The 16,957-nt window shown below is 38.6% G+C and overlaps 1 protein-coding gene across 14 annotated transcripts in view; it reads right to left on the bottom strand.

Annotated features, from left to right (window-relative positions):
- The window catches only part of TRERF1 (transcriptional regulating factor 1), a 188,483-nt gene that overhangs the window by 97,070 nt on the left and 74,456 nt on the right, over window positions 1–16,957 (bottom strand). For 12 of the 14 annotated variants that reach the window (XM_015600577.2, XM_015600579.2, XM_025042785.1 and 9 more), the window contains one exon: window positions 16,642–16,724. The exons of the other annotated variants lie outside the window; for them this stretch is intronic. The gene's annotated coding sequence lies outside the window, so the exon portion shown is untranslated. The remainder of the gene's footprint in view (window positions 1–16,641; window positions 16,725–16,957) is intronic. 14 annotated transcript variants of the gene reach the window in all.

The raw sequence follows: 16,957 nt of genomic DNA, 5'->3' as shown, positions 1-16,957 counted from the left end.
ACGGAACCAACCCACTGTCACCCACAAATCGCTGAGGCTCTGTCAGTCAACAATATGTACCAAGCGAGGGCTTGCTGTGGGCCCAGCGCGAGGCCAGGTGCTGAGAGGTGGAAAGAAAAGAAGTATAAGAAGCCTGCCTTCAAAGAAGGACTAACACAAGACAAACGCGGAAGAAAACAATTACACTCACTCAATGAAGCAGTACTTACTGTATGTATAATTAAGAGTTCTGAGAACAAAGAGGTAATGGGGGCGAGGAGGCTTTGGGGAAAAGGACAGGCCGCAGCTAGGCCTTGCTAAGAGCTGGAGGCCCCGGTGCAAGGGCAAGAGAGGAGCTGAGGGCCAAGGCCGGGACAGGGATTTGGTCCTCGGTGCCCGCCACATGGTATTGCAGGCCAAGCCATGCCCACATTGCTGCTTCCCCTGGCTGACCTTCCAGGCAGAGGGTACTACTGTGCCCACTTACTGAGTGTCACATGTATACAAACAGCCTCCCGCAGAGAAGGTAGACTCTCCCTGAAGGCAGATGAATTCTAACTCTGTGTGCCAGAAGCTGTCACAGCTCAGCTGATTTCAGAAGCCAAGCGGAGCCAGAGAGGATGAAAAGGCAGCACCTACAACTACGCTTAGTTCCAAGAACTCTGGTCAACCCACAGTGATTCAGAACACTGGTCTGCAAAGGCCTCTAAGAGAGAAATCCATCACGGCTTATAGAGCAGCTTGAAAAAGCTAGAGTAGAAGCAGTAAAGAAAGCAGGAAGAGATGAGGGAAAAGGCCAAAGCAAAGATCTTGCAAAGGGAAAAGGAACTGAGGAGAGCTGTCCAGGGCAGGGAAGGGAACAAGTAGCATCTAAAGTAACCACCCATACTGGTTTACCAGGGACTGAGGACTTTCAGAACTAAAACTGGGACAGTTCCAGGCAAAGCAGGATGAATTTGGTTAACCGAGAGGTACTATACCACTCAGGGATGCTAATGGGTTGCTGACCTCTCCTTTCTCCCTTCCTTTAGGGCTCATTAGCACCTCCCAGGGTAATGAGAACGAAGAAGTCAACACAGGGAAGTGACCACGTGCCCCTCCTTCTAGCTCGTGTCTTCTCATCTCAACTATGCAAATTTCTAAAGGGGTTCAGGTAGAAAATTCTTTATGGTTGTTGTTAAAAATAAAACAACATCATAGTCACTATCCCTCATGCAACTGCTTCTCAGGCATTGAGCTCACCAGAAGCCCAGCTAGAAGACACAGCACTCTGCCCTTAGAGAAGGGCCTTATCCGTACTTGGAAATCAAAAGAAGCAGATGGGGTTGGCACACTCAGCTCTTGAACCCATCCCATCCAGTCTCAATCACCCTCTTCTCTCTTAGAGCTTCAGTTCCCATCTGTTTCTTTCCAAGGCAAGTCCCAAGAAGGTACCAATGGCTTCTTCCCACCCACAAAATCCATTCTCTAACAAAGATTTATTGAGCATTTACTACGTGGTAGACACTGTTAGGCACTACAGAGAACACAAAGAACAATAAGATACAGTTTCCACCTTCGAAGAACTTATGGTTCCGTGGTTGGTGGGGGGTGAGGGGCAGGGTGAGAGGGTGGGGGTGGTATAGAGAAGGTGAAAATCATTCATTGTCAACATGTATTTACTTTGCCCTTAAAATGTACCAAGAACCATACTGGAGAAATAAGGACAAGTAACCAGACAACTAAAGCCATTTTAAGTAGGACGGTGAGGTGGGAGCACACAGGAGGAGTACCTACCCGACTCACTGAATCGAATACCAACCGATTGCCCACTTCGCTTTAACGTGGAGGGAAGTTCCATGGAGGATTAAAAAAAAGTGGTAAGACACTGACCTCAAAGAGTTAATAATGATTAAGGAGACAAAACCCATAGGAATGAAACAATTAGTATATCACAGGACACAGGGGGAAGTACTGACTGTGGAACGCAGACCTTCAGCACAAAGAGAAGCACAGCTGGAGAAAGTCCACAAAGCTTCCCAGAGGAAGTGGAAGTAAAACCTGAGAAGACAGTGATAGGGGAGAGTTTTCCAGGCAGGAAGAAGACAACAGATACCTGTGATTTTTCTTAAAGAAATGAAAAGCAGATGTATAGTTATTACTCAAAATATTTCTAAATGGCACACATGTTCACAGGTCTTTGGTTTGAGCAAATGGGGGCTTTGCCAGTAGTGACTTTCAGAAATACAAGTTACATTTAAATGGAGAGACAGGCATCAAATCTAATTTCAGCTATCCACACTAAGGAGGCGGGGAATGGAAACATACTTAATCTGTAATGTCAGTCTGTGTGCATGCGCGTGCAATTGCGCGCACGCACACATACACACACAAACGCACCTCTTTTCTGTATGTCTGTATTCAAGTGATCTGAACCAAATTCCATTCTTCTGTTAGAAAACCCCTACCTATAATTCAGGGAAGGAAAAACTGAATTACCAGGGGCAATCTACAAATTAATAACTGGGAATCAACCACATTAGTTTTCGCTATAATGATATTCATGAAGTATGAGCTGAAAGGCCACGTTTGATCTGATGGTACACTGGTCGGTCAATAACAAGTTAACAACTATTGACTGACTGTCTATTTAATGAAGAACTCTGAGCTGGTGTTGGGGGAGCGAGAAAGAAGGGCTAGTGGAAAAGATCAGGGAAAGAAGGTAGGATACAGTGAAAAGAAACGGAAGACTCATAAGGCATTGAGTCTGGTCTTAGCTCTATGACTGACAAGGCCTTGAGTAAGTTGATTCCATGGTGAACTTCACTTCCTCATCCATGAACATGTCCTATCCACCTCTCAAGGTCATTTACAGTTCAAATGAGAGAATGTAAGCCTAAGTGCTTGGAAAAGCAGAAGGCTCTATATAATGCATCGTGGAGGTTTGGAGGTACCAACCCTGCTGCATTACCCTGTCTACTTTTCCAATAGTCCCCTGAATCTCCCCGATAGTCGTTTGTCCCATCCCCTCCACACAGTACGGGTTCAGGAAGGCATAGGATTCAGGTCAAGCAAACGAGGGACAACTGGACTTAATTCCAAGTCTTTGGTTGACCCATCAAGGAAGCTATCTTCTTTTCTCCCACTGGATGACAACAAGGAAACAGACCAACCCAGAAGCTGCGGGATGCCGTCTTGGGGCCAGAAGGGGAGAATAGGCTTAAGAACGAAACCAACACCGAAGGAGAAAAACTGGGCCTTGGGGACTTCATTTGAGCCCTGGATAAAGTCTGACCTGAAGCCAGGATTTACTCCTGGATTGCTTGGTCGCATAAGCCAATACATTTTCTGTTTTTCTTAAACCAGTTTGGGTTGGTTTTCAGTTAATCTGTCACCTAACTGGTATAAAATGAGAGAAAACTGGCTAATGCAACGCTAAAAACCTTTCTAGTCCCTTACCAAATCCTTGTGGCTCCAGAAACTACCCAGGGAGCCATTTCATACCTAGTGTCCTCCCGAGGGAATGAAGACATTAAGGAAATCAATCAAGGAAGAAGAAGAAGAAAGGCAATCATATGCAATAAGACTCAAGTGACGGACGGGGGATAAAATAACCCTAAATGATAAGCTGAAGAATTGGTTTCTGCCTCAGCTCTATTTTGGCATGTTTCCTCCAGATGTTTATCTATTCTCTTTGATGGTAACCACTGAAGAGTCCAGAGGAACAATACCAGTATCCTACTGATTTATATTTATATCTTAAAAAATTACTCAGGGCCACTGAGCTCATGTCCAAATTAAGTTTGCTGGAAATCTAATTTGGGATGAGTAATTTAATTTGGCTACTACAATTAAAAGTGGCGCAGTATTTGTGTTTTAGAGGAAAACCATATTACATTCATCTAATCTTATTAGGTGAATATCACATTTAGATCATATTATATCTGGAACAGATAGATATTGGGTTGATTTCTTTCATAAATCACTCAGGAGACTGAAGGGTCCAACCCTCTCCCCAGTCCCTGCCCACCCACCTGACACAGGTCAGAGCAGGCAGTGAATGTTAAAAAGGTCTTGTAAGAACTAACCGCACTGCACAGCCCTGGAATTCATGCACCCAAAACATTGCCAACAACAACTCCTTGAGTTTTGCTGATGAGTAAACTGAGGGCTCAGGTGGACAAGTGACTGGCTCAGGGTCACAGTCAGTGAGTAGCAGAGCTGAGACTACAGCTCAGCTCTGTGACCCCTAGTTTGGGTTCTTGCCACTCTACCACATATGTTTTTAATAAGATCTAACAAAAAAACAGCCAGAGGGCCTCTGAGACCCCTGCTGCTACTCACTTAGCTAAAACCATGGAGTCCCCTCAGATACCATCCATCGGCCTGTCTCCTTGCCTCTCTTAAGTATCCTGGGAAGATACAGAAGTCGGTCTCACTATCTCCATGGGTAACTTAGGCCAGTGCCCTAAATCCTTCTTGTCAAGTCCATTTTCTTGATGACCACCCCCTTGCTCTAAGATAACTAAAATTCACATTAAGAACATTCAAACCATATGACAGGTCAGGAAAAAGAATTTGCTTTATAAAAGGTATTAATTTCAAGAGTGCTGCTAATCAGGCAGACTCAGTGGGTGTGATATCACACATTAGGATTCCAACTGTAGAGATTAATCTTAAAAAAAAATGGATTATGGAGCAAAATCAAGAAAGGACAGGGCTAGATAAAAATATTTATAACATATGACAAGTTAATATAACATACTGCATAAAAATCTCTTATAAATGCTTGAAAAAAGATGAAGCACTGTAAAATAAAAATGAGAACGGACTCAATGAGGCAATTCACACATACACATAAAATAAAGATTACTGATGGCTTCATGAAAAATGTTCAAACTCATTACTAAGCAAAACTTGCAAATTAAAACAATGTAATATCATTTTCAACAAACCAGCAAAAAACAAACAAATTATAATACCCAGAATAGTCAAAGATATTCCTAAATCAGAATCCTTAGGCGTTACTTGATGAGAGTATAAATTAGCCCACATTTCTCAAGGGCCATTTGGTAATACGTATTACCAGCTTAATTCTGAGCAAGTTCACTCTCAATAATTTTCCCTGAGGAAATAATCAGAGGGATACTCGAAGATTTATACACAAGGACATTTATAGAAGCACTATTCATAATAATACAAATCTAGAGAAAGCTAACTGTACTATAATAGAAAAATGAATTATGATATATCAATACAGGGAGTAACATGTAGACTTAAAAACCCATGTTTTTTAAAAAAAAAATTAGACAGGGAAATGCTCACAAAATGATGCTACAATTCAAAACTCTTAATAGGATGATTCCATTTTGTAAAAAATATATATATCATATACATTATAAATATAATAAATGGTGGCAGATTCAGCTAAATATCCAACAAATAATCATGCCTTTTCCAGAATGTAGTTTTCACTGGGAGGCAGTTGCCCAGCCAGAGACTACATTTCCCAGCACCCCTTGTGTCTAGGCAGTGCCATGTGACTATTCCCACTAAAGGACTATAGGTGGAAGTGATGTGAGGCATTTTCAGGCTGAGGTGGTTAGAAAGTGGAATGTCTTCTCTATGTACTCTTCTTCCATCTGCCAACTAGATACAGAGGACCCCAAAGCTCTAGAGAATGGAACAGCCACAAGATGGAAAGAGCCTAGGCAACTGGATCATTCACTGGAGGACTGTCAATCAGGGGCACCAATGTTCAACTGACTAAGAAAGAAATAAACCTCTGTTATGTTAGGTTGTAATTTGGGGTTTTAATTGTTTCTTCAGCAAGTGTTACACTAACTAATATACACATATAGAAAAATTACTGAAAGGAAAACTACCAAATTAAAGCTAAATTTTTTAAATGTATTCTTTTCTACCACAAACGTCTTATTTGGTAACCAATCAAGTTTTTAAAATAAAAAAGCAAACTTTAGAGGGCAATGCTATGCAATGAAATCTCTTAGTAAAATACTGAATACAGTTACAAAATTAAAATGTAGAGAATTACAGAGGCTTAAAGGGAAAAAAATACAGATTTATAAACTTTAATGACACAAAAATGACACAAGGTTAAATGACAAACAAGAAACTGGGGGGGATGGCAATTCTTACAATATATGAAATATTAATATCCTTTAATATGTAAAGAACCCTTAGGAGTCAGTAAGTAGAGATAAATACAAAAATTAGGGGAAAAGATATAAATACCTAGTCACAAAAATACCTAGTCACAAATACCTAGTCACAAGAAATACTGACTTATGAAAAGATTTCTAAACTCACTATAACCAAAACCTACAAATTAAAATATGATTCTCTTTATCGATTAAATTGGCAAATGTTTAAAATATTGTGAATCTAGCATCCAGTGTTGCTGAGATTATGATGAAATGGGTAAACATATATGCTACAGGAAGGACTTCAAAATGGTATCACATTTTCAACAAGCAGTTTGGCATGATAGAGAAAAAAAGCCTTAAAAATCCTTTGGCATTCTAGATATTTGTCAAAAGAAATAAACAAGTATGTAAAAAAACTGAATAGAAAAGAAATGAAACAATTTAGATATCCATCTGCAACAGACTGGTAAGAAAAATAAATTACGGCATGTGTGTACATATTCGCATATTAGAATAATATACAGCCATAATTTTTAATTATGATATAAATGTATTAAAGCACAATAGAGTCTAGATATAAAAAAGGATACAAAACAATACAGATAGTATAATTTCTTAATTGTTTAACAGTATATATGTATAAGAACATATGTTGTAAATGCATTAGGAAAAAAAGTATGGAAAGATTTTTGTCAAAACGTTGATAGTTGCTATCTCCAATGGGGTGGTATTATGGGTGACATTCATTTTCTTCTTTATACTTTTCTACATTTTATATGTTTTCACCTATGAACATGTTACTTTGATTTTATTCTTCATCTTATTATGAAAAATTCCAAACGTACACAAAAGTAGCAAGAATATATGTACTCATTGCCCCACTTTAATTACCATCCATGACTGACATTGTTTCATGTCCCGTACCCCTGGGTTATTTTAACATAAATCCTGGATGTATCGTTCATCCAATACATTAAGATTTTTAAATATTTAACATACTCAAACTCTCCACTAGATTATTTTAAAGCAAATACCTGATGTTCCATTTGTGTATAAATACTTTAGCATGTATCTTTAAAACATAGCCATAATAACAATATCACACCTAAAAATTAACAATAATATCAAATATCCAGTCAGTGTCCCAATTTCCCCAAATATCTCATATATACCTTTTACAGCTGGTTTGTTTAAATCAGGATCCAAACAAGATTTACAGTTGCATTTGGTTATGTCTTTTGAGTCTTTCTAAATTTATTACATAGTGACTCCCCTTTCCCATGCCATTTTATTTACTGAACATATGGGTCATACGTCCCAAGAACTTCCTGATTGCATCCCTGTGGTGTCTTTTAACATAGTCCTCTATCCTCTGTATTTCCTCCCACCTGAGATTTACTACTAGTGTCTAATCAACTTCAGGTTCTACTATTTTTCTGTAAGAATATTTCAAATCAATTGTATTATTTTCATAACAAGACGAAAAAATGAAGCTAAAAAAATTAAAGGAACCCAAAGAAATGCTGACCTTGCTAATCCATCCATTTTAGCAATTCACTGAAACTCAGCATCCAGAAGTATTTTCAGAATACAGGCTACGTTAATGCTTTCTCACACAAGAAAGATGCTCAGTGTCTATTCATGGACCAACTTATTTTTCTAAACACATTCTATTTACATTTTAAGTCCATCACCCCTTCTACCTCAGTGATAGAGTCTATCACCCTCCAAAGCAAGGGCACTTCCTCCACTGGATGCTTAAATCATCTAGGATTGCAAGTTGTCTCAAGTATTTCTTCCTTTTCTTTCTTTTTAAAAAAATCTAATGTAAGCACCTAAATGAAAATTTGGAAATGAGAGAAAATGAAAGAACAAACCACCCACAATTTCACCCCTTTAACAATCACTGTTATCTGTATATATCTATCCATACCATCATCATCAGGTATACACATTTTGTACCTAATTGTAATCAGTGAATATAGGTTTTAATATTCCTTTAGCTATCATTAAATACATTATAATTTTTTAGTTTATGTTAAGGGTATTAAAAAATAGCAATAATATATACATGTGTCCACAGCTCAGCTTGAGGAAGAGAACTTGACCAGCCCTCCAGGTAGCCCCACCTTGAGTCCCTCCCTCATCCACCCTTTCCTTCCACCACTATCCTAAAATTTTGTCTATGCTCACTTGGTCTTATAGTTCTTGCCACATGCATATGGATGTCTAAATACTACATTACTAGTTTTGCACACATTTGAACTTTATGTAATTGGAATCATCCTGTAGTGATTCTGCAACTTGTTTTTTTACTTAAGGTTATAATTCTTGAGATTCTTCTGTGTTGTCATAAGCAGCTATGGTTTGTTTATTTTAATGGCACAGCTATATAGCTGTATTCTACTGTGAAACTATACCACAATTTATATTGCAATTTCTGCACATAAAATTATATTGTGAATATCTTGTCACATTGCTACAAATCTTCAAAATAATTGTTAATTATAGTAGAGTATTATGCTGGAAGAAAACTACTTTATTTTATAGTTACTCAACTGTTGGACATTAATTCTTTGTGTGTTTGCTTTGTAAATAATGCATCAGGGAGCATTTTTGTCTAAATAGCTTATTAAATATTTTGTATGATTTCCTTCCTAGGAGGATGTGGGAAGATGGCCCACAGAAGTGGTATTACTGGATCAAAATGTATGAATAATAAATATATAAATTGTAAACTTGCTGCACAATATTGCAATAGCACCAGAATTGGGGATAATCATTAAAAATATATTTTTTGGCAAATATGTCAAAATAGTACTTTACTGCTGTTTGAATCTACATGTCTCTTATTACAAAACTGAACATTTCCCATGTATTTATTTAGTGTTGTATTTAGTTATCTATTCAAGCGTCCTACCAAAGTTTTACTATCTCTCTTTTTAATTTGAGCATTTCACATAATAAAGATATTAATTCTGTCATGTTACTACAAATAATTTCTCAGTCTATTGTTTCTCCATTGTTTTTTTTACATGAAGAAATCTTTGATTTTTCCTGTAGTTTGATCGACTATTATTTTCCTTTTGAATGTTTTTCTTTTGTTTCTAAGCAATATTCATTTCTATAAATTTCCCATGTCTCTACATTTTGCACTTAATTGTTTAATCCATCTGTAATTCATTCTGGGGAAGTCAAAATGATTTTTTCCAAACTGTTAACTAGGTATCAAAATTATTTATTCAATAATTTCCCTTCCCCACTGATTTGTGATAACTTCTTTATAATTGATTAAATTATTTTTGTGGGGGTCTATTTCTAAACTATCCTAGCTCATTTACTTCCTCCTTTTATGCCAGAACCACAGTGTTTTAATTACAAAGGCTTCATAATGCATTTTCATATCTGGTAGTGCTATGTATTTTAATATTCAATAGATCTAACTTCCTTCCCCTAAAATCATTTTCAGAAATCCCAAGGGTTCTCATCTACTTATTTTTCAAATAGTCTTAGAACCATCTTGTGAAATTTTAAAAATCCTGATAGGACTTTGAGAGAAATGGTATTAGACTCACGAACTAAATTCAGAAATAGCTAAATCTTTCATTTGATTCTTACCATCTAGAAATAGGGTTTTTAGTTTTTAGAGAGTTTAAGTCTTTTTGGCCTACAACTAAGCAATCTGTAGTTAATAATAATTTTATCCTTTTCTTTACAATATTTATTCTTCAAGTTACTATTTTGTAACTTTCTGCATAGGCTTTTTGTTTTGATCTCAATCACATCCAATGATGCCTTAATTGGGGCTCCAGTAAGTATAATGCCAGTGGATGTATTAAAATTTTTACCTTATTATATTAAAAAATGGTCATTTTATATATTCCTTTTAAAGCAGTTTATAAAAATTAAAAGTTGAATTGACTGAATACACTTTTGAAATTAATGAGATTATTATATAGTTCTCCTTAAACAATTTATGTGAATCATATAAAACTATATGTATATGAAGCCATTCCTGCATTCCAGGAATATAACCTACTGGGGTATAGTGAAACATTCACATACTCTATTATTGAAATCTACTCATTAGAATTTTATCTAAAATTTTTACATTCCTAAGCGACATTGGTATAGAGCCTCCCTTTAGGGGCTTGCCAAATTTGTTATCAGGGTCATGTTTGCTTGACAGAGGATCTGGAAGTTTTCCACCTTTTTTTTTTTTTTTTTTTTTATAAAAACTGGAACAGTTTATATAACAGGAATTATCTGTTCCTTGAAAGTTTAGAAGGATTTTCAAAGGCCTTTTTAATTGAAAATATTCCACCTGGCATAGGTTATGTGTGCACGTGCATGCACACCTGTGTCCATGTGCACATTACCGTGTTTGTATATATTTAAAATGATACTGTAAGATATAGATCTCTAATGGCACAGGGAACAGTTTTATTATAATTGACGGCCTTTCTTTCCCCCATGAAAAGGGAGTAAATGCCCAAGATAATCAAGCGCTAAGAAAAAATCATTTTCCCAGGCTTTGGTTCCAAGAGTCTCCTTTTCGGAGGCCGGTAAAGGAGGCCATAGAAGTTGGTAGGGGAATAGTAAATACTGAACCATCCTAATTTCACTGAGGCTGACGAAGTTTAGCAACCATAACTTTATCACTGACATATAAAACGTGGAAATCTAAGATCTGAAAAGAAGCCAAGCAGATCATCAGTCTAACCCTACCTAATCCAGGTCACCTCTAAATCTATGTTAAAGGTCTTCCAGCTTCTGGTCCATCAAGCCATCTTCTCCAGATGTAGGACACCACACCTTTTCCAGGGCAATAAAAGCTTGTAACTCTAAGGCTTTCTCTACTTACTGCAGGGCTCCTGGAGTAATGACCTTCTAAGCACTTCAAGGGGCCACAAAAAAAGATTCAAAATTGTTCTGGACTGAATGTTGGTGCCCCCCCCAACCCCGAAATTCACAGGTTTAGGCCTTGGCCCCCAATCTGATGCTATTAGGAGGTGGGGCCTTTGGGAGTTAATTAGGTTAAGACGAGTAACCAGAGTGGAGCCCCATGATGGAATCAGCGCCGTTATAAGAAAAGGAAGACACCAGAGTTTCCTCCCTCCAGGATGCACCAAGAAGAGGTCATGTGAGCACACAGCAAAGTGATGGCTGCCTACAAGCCAAGAGAAGAGATCTCAGAATGAAACCTACCTTGACAGCACCGTGATCTTGGACTTCCTGGCCTTCAGAACTGCGAGAAATAAATTTATATTGTCTAAGACACCTAGTCTACGGCAGCCTGAGTTGACTAAGACAGGAGAGTTGTGGTAACATCTGCCCCAAAAAAACACTGAGCTATCGCTCTGTAGACCGCATAGCTAGCTGTAGACTGAGATACACTTTAAAAGAAACAAGCGGTAAGGAGTCTCATCAAATTAAGATGGAGTGAAGATGCAAGGACTAGAAGATGCAAGGACTGTACCATATGAGCACATAAAAGCACAGAAACAGGACTCAAACAGTAACACTATGCCCAAGAATGAGGCTGTGGACAAGGCAATAACTACAGATGTGAGTGTGGCACAGAACAGTCTGCTTTTTCTTGAGAAAGACACTTCTTAGTTCATGTCCTTGTTCACAAAGAACCCATGAAATGCTAGCACTCAGTAAAGAGTTAGGAATACGACAGCTCTTGCCAGTCCAGATGACGAGCGTTAGGATAACCTGGCAGGAAGGCAGGGACTTCAAAATGCTCTTAGGCTCTAGAATTCCATGATTCCATTTAGGATTTCACGCAGGCATGCAAGCAGTCTTTCTCTCCCCCTCAGCCAGAGCAGGGAAGCTGCTTTCATGCCAGTCATGGCCTCGCACAGAAGCTTAATCCCTGGCTGGAAGGCAAAACATGTTTGTGGCAAAGCCAAGCAGGCATGTGAAGCGAAGCAGAATGAGGAACATTTTTATTACTGTTTTGGACGCCAGGGGTGATTGGGTGTATGTTTGGGGTTTTTTAAGGACTCCAAAAGGCATCTTAAGCCGTACTTTTTTGGCAACTCCAAGATACAATTGTTGCTACAAGTACTAACACCACCGGCTAATGTATACAGTGCTTTTCTCAAAAACCCTCTTTCCTTCCTGGAGCTTTTCAGACCAAACTAAGTTGTGTTTGTGTGTGTGTACTTTTCCACGCACAGATGCACACCACATACAACTAAAGGCCAAATCAAATTTAACAGATATTTCATTTTTTAGGGTTAAATTGTGGAAAAAGAAAAACCGTGGACATATCTTTTATTTTGAACAATTTAGATATTACAAAATTTTCTACCTAGTGGTGGAAAATTAAACTAACAATTTTAAGTTAATGGCTTGAGAGTAAACAATTCCTTTTAAAATGAGTTGGATTTATCAAGACTTTTATTCAAGTGAATTGCTTGCATCCCTTTAAATCAAAGACATTTCACTTAAGAAGAATTCCAAGGCGCCAAGAGAGGCTCCAAAAAGGTATGATTTTTTCCCCCTACAGTTGCACATTAAGTAGATAACTCTTCTTCTCAACACTTGTTATGGGTAGATGGCAGGCAGCACCCATTCCTGGTGTAGTTTTCACAGATGATATCAGAAAAATAAGAACAGTGTAGTAAATTCTTCCTAAAGCTGATTGTTTTCAATGTAAAGATTTATGTTTTATTCTTAAATTATCTCCTTCTATTTTCACATCAAGATAGACCTTTCTGTTATGAAACTGTGGTGACAGACGTTAGATTTTTAAAAAACATCATTCCTTGGAAAAATAAAAAATTGGTATCCCTAAACCAATCCCCCAAATCTTTTTATTTTGATAACGTCTTGGCCCAGGCGATCTACATGTGAGAACCACTTGTCTACAGCATCTTCCGAATGAACCAAAGAATTGGTTCAGGATCGATCATGTAGTTATCACTAGTTCTCATCTAGTTATCATAATAGTGCCTAACGTCAGGGGCAACAAACAATATAGAAAATTTAAGTAATTTTAATGAATACTCATGGAAGAGAGGGATAAAAATTTTTACAGTCTATAAATTCCTGGTTGCTTTATAACTTTTTCTTCTATTCAGAGGCCCCTTGCAGCGCCATATCCCCCCTTGATCCACAAAGCCATCTCCTCCTGGTTTTTGAACACAGGTGAGTTTGAGGGCATTGTGCCAACCTGTGATCTCCCCACCATTAACATGGGAACCCCAAAGAAAGACAGACACTACACCTTCCTAGGATTCTGAAAGGTCAGCCTTATGGTGCCAAAGGCTCTAAGAAAATGAGTCACAGTATTCTGTCAGCTGAAATTTCACTGAAATAAATGCCCAGGACTAGCTTCTGGCTACTGCAGCATCTCTGCCAATCCACGTGATCCTAGAATCCATCCACCCAAAAAAGCTTGACCGGGCTAGTTTGGGAAACCAAAGCCCAGAAAGGTCATTTGTCCCTCCAGAGACTCCAAACTGAGAACAAAGACAAGAAAATCAGCTGGGCAGGTCATAACAGGCCATCAACTATTTAAAACATTTTTCAGCTAATATTTTAGAGTAAAATTAAAAATCCCTATTTTCCATGGATTACATACCTACCTTTAACTATATGCTACCTATATTTTTCTTTATTTAGGTTTTCCCCAAAATAAATTCTAAAAAAAAAACCCACTTCAGAAAAAAAAAAAAAAAGAAAAAAAATCCATAAACACTAAATTTTTTAATACCCTTACTTATCTCATTTCTAACAGAGGTAATCAGTGACATAATATATTTGTTGTGAAAAGTTAATTTCATAGATTAAATATGCACTAAACACATAAATGTGACAATATTTTGAGATATATGATGCTAATAAAGGTAACATTTATTGGGCCAGCCATTGGCCCACTGGGCACTTTACTTAAATTACCTCAGTTAATCCTAACAACAAGCCTATAAAGTAGGTGCTATTCTTATTCCCATTTTATAGATGAGGTTATAAATGAGGAACCTCATTACTGTAATTTAATCTCCACTGACTCAAAATTTGAGTTCGGTGTTTACTCTGGCTATAAAAAGGTTGAATAAGCAAATTAGAAATTAAACAGGATTGAAAAAGGCATATTTAACCTACTAGAAGGTCCTAGGTTTTAAGACATGCTGAAAAGGAGATGCTAATTGCCAGCGTTTCAACAGCACTGGGAAGATTCTGTCTGAAACTACGCTGTTAAAACACTTTAAAATCCAGACTTTTACTAGTTAAGAGTCATTTTCCTCTCACTATTACCCCAGCAATTAATGCAAACTAGTAAGGTTTCTATAGATGATACAGCATAGTAGATATCAGCTGCCACTCTTCCAAAATCTTTTCCTTCCTGAATAGTGCCCAGAGCTCTGCTTACTTGTATATCACTCACCTCTCTGCTCTACCCCCAAACCAGTCCTGGTGCTTTGGGGAAAGCTGACACATTCCTCCATAGAGACAATCAGAAGAAAAAATCTCTCCTCCCCACCAATCAACAGGGAGCACTCGCCTGGCCATTGGGACTGGCTAAGGAATGAGCACATGACTCAATTCAGGCCAATGAAATGCCAGGGTTTGTTTGCTAGGGAGGGACTTCTGGGGAAGATAATTTCTTAGTCTTTTCAAGTTACTAGAAGGGATGCTTCTTTACTTCTGACCACAGGGGTGTGAAACGATGAGTCCAAGAATTTCTGCAGCCATTCTGCCTCCATGAGAGAAGCCAGCCTGAGGATGAACTGACACCATGGAAGAGTGAGCAGAGAGATGGAAAGAAACTGGATGGTTGACATGCTGAGCTGTTGTTGATTCACACTCACCCTGCAGTCCACCCCATGATACGATTAATTAATCCCCTATGCTGTGGGAGCCTCTCCGAGTTTGGTTTTCTGATATTCGCAACCCCAAAGAATCCAAAATGATAAATGAGAAATAAGCACTATCCTACAGCTTTATCCTTGCACTTGCTCAGATTTTGCTTTAACTGTTACTTATTGCTTTAAATGTTTTGTGTTATTTTCCTAGAGAAAATGTAATGGGCTTTCAAGAAAAACTTTCATGAATTAATGAATTCATGAATGGCCTTGGGCAAGTCACTTGACTTTCCTATGCCTTTTCAATTATAAAAAGAACTAAGTTTGACTAGAGAATTTCTGTTGCTCCTTCCAGACCTCACAGCCAATGGTTGGGGTCTAAAGTGAAAACAGCCTTTATAATATAATTCAAACAATATGGATCTCTTGCTCGGTCAGATTTCCCATTTGTGCCTCTATATCCATCCTCCACCCTTCTCCATTCAGCTCTACATCCCCAGAAGTTCTGATCTCTGTGGACAGCATCAACATGGCTCCCTGCCTTCTGGATTCTGCTGAGTATACCTAATGGGAGGTGCCATCGGGAGACAGGAGAACCAAGGGGTGTTCAATGAGGATATTCTTTTGGCCCTTTCCCAGCCATGTTGTTGACTGCATCCTTCTACCAGAGATAGCCTTTCCATATGGCTTTTCTTTCCAGTTCTGATAACCAATCCCGCCCTCTTCCTTTCAGGCTTAGGCATGAGAACAACTCCTTGACATTGCTAGCCCTGAGATGCTTCAACATCCAGTGATGGTTTCTGTTATCCTACCTACACCACTATAAACAGTCCCTTTTCAGTAGAGTCTCCTGGAGTACTCCACTAGAGTGAACCATCTGTTTCCTACTGGAACCCCAAGACACAATGGCTTAAAAGTTAAATAAAATCAGCCACGATAAAAAAGAAACAGAAGCAATCGACTCTGAGTCTCACATAAGAGAGCTAAAAAGTGTGGCACTTGCTGAGAAAAAGACCCGCACATGCCAAAAGAACCATATTAGACACCATTACCCTCCTTCCCTACTGTCACTGAGAATTTGTAGGAAATAGTCATCTCTTGCTAGACCAGGGTTTTATAACCTCAAAAAAAAAATCTGTTTCTACACAAATGTATTGACCCTTCAGATAGCTTCCATGTGGGACCTGGCAGAGGAATCACAGCTGTGTGTCTATTTTCTAAAGGGACAAATTGAACCTGGAAGAGAACATGGCCAGAGCTGATAAAAACACTAGAAATGCCCCCAGGGCCTGCTCAAAGGCTCCCTGATCCAAGAATCTGCCTCTGACGGACTCCGTGGATTTTCTCAGAGTGAATGCTACAATTCTCCAGAGATGTCTAATTCTCTCTTAACACTTCTAGAACTACCATCCGTGAACGTCCTTTGGATTCTTCACTATTCACAACAATGCAAAGTCAAGGCAAACAAGACAGGATGCCCTTGGTGCCATTCCAACTGGTACTGAATTCCAATATATGACTCCACAATCACTGACCACTTCCTAGGCAAAGTTTTCCAGAAATCTATGGGTGTCCAGGCCCATAGCAGACCTCTGTCCCTTCTCCAGGCATTTTTCACACCACAATGGTCAAAGAAATGATCTTATAACCCCTTTCATCATAAAGCATTAAGACACCAAGAATTTCAGAGAAGCTACCTGTTTCAGGATTAAGAGGCTTAACCTTTCAGGGTCGTCCTGCTTCCATGTCTTCCTCCTTCAGCATCCTCCAGAGCCAGGGCCTGTAGGAGTGACCCAAACAGCACATTCAGGATATTTGGCTTAACACAGGAACAGATCATATCAATCAGGAGTGACCAGAAGCAACCAAAGATGGAGCCCTGAAAACCCCAATAGCCACTGGACCTGCTCAGGAAGGGGACTCTGTAGAGGCTGCTGAGGAAGGTCCCAAGGAAAGAGCAGATTTAGGAGAGAAAGACACCCAACTCCATTCTCTTAGTCATTCAGGCCCAGA

The sequence above is a fragment of the Pteropus alecto genome, unplaced genomic scaffold (genome assembly GCF_000325575.1).
Source record: "Pteropus alecto unplaced genomic scaffold, ASM32557v1 scaffold7, whole genome shotgun sequence".
Lineage (NCBI taxonomy): Eukaryota > Metazoa > Chordata > Mammalia > Chiroptera > Pteropodidae > Pteropus > Pteropus alecto.
The sequence above is the reverse complement of the archived record's forward strand: the minus strand, read 5'-3'. Positions and strand labels throughout refer to the sequence as shown.